We start from the raw sequence: 6,000 nt of genomic DNA on the forward strand, positions 1-6,000 counted from the left end.
GCAATGCTACTATCACCTAGAACACAACCTCTCCCAATCACAAGCCTGCGCGAATAGAAAGGTAGCTGCATTTCCTCTTGGATTTCAAGCTCTTCTTTGGTTTTTGGACAGTTCTGTAACATAAGAAGGTGGAGTGGGCTGGGAACAATTTGTCCAAGTCAAGGCCTTGTGTGGAGACCATCTTCAGCCTGGTCCCATGGTTAAGGCCACGGGCACTGATCTCACTGGTGGACCCTCTGTGAAGCAAAAATACTCATTCACACTCAGGGAATTACTGAGATGCCTCCTGGGAAACTGTGTCCTTATGAGGTCACATCAGCATCTATCCTGTTCATTTGCACTGTTATAAAATGCAGATGTTTAGATTATCTCAGTAATGGTTTCAAAATATTGGTTTTGGACAAAGAGAATTTTTTTCTTAAAAGGACTTCAGGAGTAGGAAAGAGTAGTTTCCAGACTTGTGGTTCCCCTGAGTCCTACAGGAGGTAGATTCTTCTAAGGAGGTGCTCTCCTCATCCCCAGGTGGTTGCCACAGATCCAGGTGTTGTGCCTGGACATGGTGCCAGAGGCAGAAAGCTGAGGGACCTGACTTGGTCCACAGATCACAGACCTCTCTAAGGATTTGTGTAGAACACATCTGTGTCTTCTGTGGCTTTATTTATTTATTTTGGTAGTATTGGGGATTGAACCCAGAGCCTTGTGTATGTGAGGCAAGCACTCTACCAACTGAGCTACATCCCCAGCCCTGAATGGTGGCTTTAAAATTGATACTTCCATACCCGGATCCTCTTCACTTGTGAATGTGAACATGTGGATGGGTGTTACTCATGTTGAAAAAGGATTTTGCAGAGAATGATCCTATCCAGATGATATGACAGTCTGTAAGTGTAATGACATATATCCTCATCAGAGAAGTAGAGAGAGAAATTTGACTACTGCAGCCAGTTTTGTTTCTGTTTGTTTTTGTGACATCATGGCTTAGAACACCCCAGGCAGACACCCTGCCACTGAGCTCCTCCCAGCCCTGTGGTCAGTTTTTAATACTAATGCCCCCTCTTTCCCCCTAAACCTTATTCAGAACAGTAAGGCCTTCTTATCACTCATTCTTACAAGGCTGAACAAGTGATTGCAACCATTTTCTTCTCTTTGACCTTGATAAATGATTTCTGCATCTTGATTGTCAAGGTCATAAATGATTTCTGCATCTTGGTTGTCACTTTCATTGGTGTAGCTCTGAGAGACCATCACTTTTTGGGGTTTAGTGTACTTTATTTTGCATGCTGTCTGGTGACAGTAAAAAGAAAGTCTTCACAATTTTGATAAAATTTGTATATTTGTTTTATTGCCATTATGAATAAAGCTGAATGGATATTGTCTTTCATGTTTCTTCATCAAAATGAAAGATATCTATACTTGGGAAGTAATTATTGGCTTCAAGGTCTTCCTTCATTTGGGCATTGCTGACTAGCTTGCTTACTTTTCTGTTCTTCCTTTTTCATACACTGGGGACTGAAATCAGAGACCCACTAACACTGAGCTGTACCCCCAGCCCTTTTTATGTTGTTTTGAGAATGGATCACACTAAGTTGTCTGGGAAGGCCTTGAATTTGTGATCCTCCTGCCTCAGTCTCCTAAGTAGCTGACACCACAGGCTTGTACCTCTGTGACCAGCAAGAGTGTAGCTCCCTTCAACCAATTCACAGGGGCAAGCATTTGACAATACAAACCCATTTCTTCAACCATGTACCTTGATAACCCTGCATACAAGCACAACCTGCCCACTAAACATGAGTTCCCTGCGGAGCTGCTCATAAGGATGGCATGTTTAAGTGCTGTCAGATCCCACAGCGATCCCCGAGTGTTTATTCAGGGTCTTTTTCCTGTTTGGATCATCTTTGTCTTCCTCCTTCTGCAGGTGAACAAGCAAGCAGCCTGGACCTAAGTGCTGGGAGGTCACGTCACCAAGTGTCCTAAGCACCCTTAGGACATGCTAACAAGTTGTTGCTCTTTTCCTTCAGGTTTTTCAAGTCCTTTTCAAAAGAAGTGCATCATCTTAAATATAATGATTTAAGCATCAAGTTAACAAATATAAAGAATGTGTTATCAATTAGTGCACCTATATAAATAATGCACCTATAAAGTATGAAAGCTTCTGTCCAGCAAGGGAAACAGTGGACAGATATGAGAGGCAAACTACAGATTGGGAGAAAATATTTGCAAATTACACATCTGACAAGGTTAATACCCAATATATGTAAATGTATATATATAGAAGACAACTGAATAGTAAAAAGCAAATAACTCAGTTTATACATGTACTGAATGTCTGCATAGTTATTTATCAAAAGATTCTTAAAAATGGACAGCTAAAGCTGGTCATGGTGGTGTGTGCCTGTAATCCCAGCAACTGAGGAGGCTGAGGCAAGAGGATTTCAAGTTCAAAGCCAGCCTCAGAGAATTAGAAAGACTGTCCTAAAATGAAAAATAAAAAAATAAAGGGCTGAGGATATGGCTCAGTGGTTATGTGCCCCTACTTTCAATCCCCAGTAGCAAAGAAAAAAAAGACTGCATATATATAGAAAAATGCTCCATACCATTAACCATTAGAGTAGTGCAAATCAAAACCACAATGAGATATCATATTCTCAGTGAGAATGATCACCATGAAAAAGATAAAACATAACAACAAGTTCTAATGAGGATGTGGAGATAGGAACTTGAATATTCTTGTTGAGAATTTAAATTGTTGCAGCCATATGGAAAATATTATGGGGTTACCCTCAAAACTAAAACTAGAGCTACCACTCAACCCAGGAATTCCTTTCTTGAGTATCTACTCAAAGAAAATGAAATCAACAGGTGAAAAAATACTCCACCAATATTCCCAGTCTGTTATGCCAGAGGCATCAAACACACACACACACACACACACACACACACACACACACCACAGAATAAATACTATTCTACCATGAGGAAGCATGCAATTTTATCATTTGTGACAAAATGAAGGAAACTTTGAACACTGTGGTAAGTGAAATAAGTCAAGAATTGAAAGACAAACACAGCATGATCTCACACAGAGCAGGAATCTCACAAAATTGATGTCATAGAAGTGGGAACAGAATAGTGGCCACCAGATACAGGGATCAGAGGAGGGAGGGCAGAGAAAGGGGGGTCCATCACTAGGTACAGGTTAGGGTTTGATAGGAAGAATGAGCTATGGTCTTTTCTGGCCCAGTAAAGTAAACACAATTAACAGAGATGTATATCTCCAAATGGAAGACAGAAATATGAATGTGCTCACCAAAGAGCAAAGATAACATTTTAGGAGATGGATATGCTATAAATAATGCACCTATAAAGTATGAAAGCTTCTGTCCAGCAAAGGAAACAAAGATAAAACTCAGTTATAACTGAGTTATCACTACTCAATCCACAAAAGAAACAAAACATCACCTTATACCTCACAAATACATACAGATATTTTGATCAAGTCAAAACCAAATCAATTAGTTGATTAAAGACAACTTTCACAGTTGTTCTTGGCTACAGTCTCCTAGAAGAGTCAGTCTTCATTACTTGGACACAGCATCGTGTTTTCGCTTGAAGAGATACATCCATAGAGGCTTTCCTTTTGTCTACTTTCGATGTCATGTTTACCTTTCATTCTTTTTGAAACGGTACTAATTTTATTATTTCACATTACTACTGTTTTTGTGTTTTAAGGAAAAATTCCCCATGTTTTATAAGCCCATTGACAACTTTAGATATTTTATCTCTCATTCCTCTTCTTAGAAGAGACTGAGGTTGAGATGTGAAGGAAGATATCTGATGCTATTTGATCTAAATATTAAATCATGCATCTTGAAAACTGAAAGTTCATATAGAGTGAGTTACGTGGGCTGAGGGTGGAGCTCAGTGGTAGAGTGTGTGCCCAGCACCTGTAGGGCCCTGGGCTTCATCCTTGGCACCACACAGAAGCAATGAATCAACATACGGTGAAATGTGTTGATAAGCACGCGCAGATACTCAGCTTTTTCAATGGACAAGGTTTTAAAATGAATTCCCGCATGAAGCAGAATCTCCACACATCAAATGATAGCTGAAATCTGTCCGTGTGTGCTAAGCATGTGAATCCATCTGTGTATTACCACTTTTTGATGATTTTGGAATTGAATCAACCCTTCCTTGAAAAAGAAAGAACTGTGATTTCAATTCACAGTCTCCATTAGTGAGGAAAAAGACTCTTTGACAAGACTGAAAACTTGTTTATAAAGTTCTAATCAGGGCGTCGTGGTCCTGTCTGTATATTTGGCATTCAGTGTTGATCATACACTAGATGAGTCTTCTGTGAAAAACACAAAAACTGGAATTAAGGTTCAGTAAACATTATTGATATAGAAGAGAACACTCCCCCTTTGGCTCATTTAGTCTGACTGTACGTCCTGAGGACAGAGGTTCCACGCTCAATTTCCAGGTGAGATGCTGGACATTGCTCCTCCTGAAGTCAACCAAGGTAACACAAAGTCCCTTATCAAATGCCTTGGAAGGGGGTGAGTGTATGACTTCAATCAGATCCTGGGAAGAGGTAGGAGAGTAAGAATCAGGGGGGAAAAATCATGATGAGAAGCAGCCCCACCCCTCTCCTGCCCACTGTGAGACCCCATGTCATGTTCTCCATCCCGTTTCTCCCAGGTCTGACCCAGTTCTCATTGTCTGGTCTCACCCTGTTCAAGGACAGAGCCCATAACCTTCAGTGCAGGAATCTGCCCCTTCTCCAGTGTGATGACAGTTACAAAGCATTTCAAAATTCACTTGAGTTCTTACAGATATGCTGGCGAGGGGGGTTTGTGATCTCTTCGTTGCCAGGGCTGGCATAACCAAAAACCACAGACTGGGCACCATCACAACAGAAATCTATTTTCTCACAATTCTGGAATATAGAAGTTTGAACTTAATGTGTCCACAGGGATGGTTTTCACATTCTATTCTAAGTGATACTGCTGCTGTCCATACCTTTAGTATCTTTTCACCCCACCTGGGTATTCATTTTAAAACCTTGTCCATTTAAAAACCTCAGTATCTCGCATGCTTATCAACAGTTTAGATATGAGGTGTTCCCCCACATCTCACGTGTACAACAATGCAGGAAAGCTTAGTGGTGAAATGACTGGGTTACTCGAGCCCTAACCTCATCAATGCATTAATCCACTGATGGTTTAAGTGGGTGGTAACCATAGGCAGGTAGGGTGTGGCTGGTTGAGGTAGGACACCGTGGGGTTTGATTTTGGGGTTTATATTTTATCCCTAATGAGCAGAGCTCTCTCTCTGCTTCCCGATTGCTATGTCCTGAACTTCCGTCTTCTGGCCAATCTTCTGCCATGATGTTCCACCTCACCTCTGCTCAGAGCAATGGAATAGGATGTCTATGGAATGAGACCACCAAAACCATGAGTTTATTTAAACTTCCTCTCCGTTACACATTTCTTGTCAGGTACTTTGGTCACAGCAGTAAAAATGCTAACTAAAATATTACCTAGTCTATCAGACTCCTCCATAACACGGAAGCTAGGAACCAAACGTCTGATGCAGAATCCCTTTTTCTTGGATTGACAGATGATCTAGAGCATCAGCCCCTCCTCTTCAGCCTCTTCTGGTGCAGGTGCCTGGTCCTTCCTGGGAGATCTGCTCATCATCCCAGCGTTCAGCACTGACTGCCTCCTTCACAGTCCCGTGTATTATTTTTTCTCCAATCTGTCCTCTACGGACATGAGTTTAACCACCACCAGAGTCCCATAGATGATGAACGTCCAAACACAGGATCAGAACATCACACTTCTTCATCATACTTCTTCAAGCATCATACTTCTTCCAAGTTTGTTTTTTTCCTTATTTTTACTGGTTTGAAAAAATATTTCCTTGTTGTGATGGCTTCTGACCACGATGTGGCCATTTGACATTCCCTGATGCACAAGGTCATCAAGAGCCCTGGCCTCG

Source organism: Marmota monax, unplaced genomic scaffold (genome assembly GCF_021218885.2).
Source record: "Marmota monax isolate L192 unplaced genomic scaffold, Marmota_monax_Labrador192_F-V1.1 WCK01_AAM20220418_F8-fsc00102, whole genome shotgun sequence".
NCBI lineage: Eukaryota > Metazoa > Chordata > Mammalia > Rodentia > Sciuridae > Marmota > Marmota monax.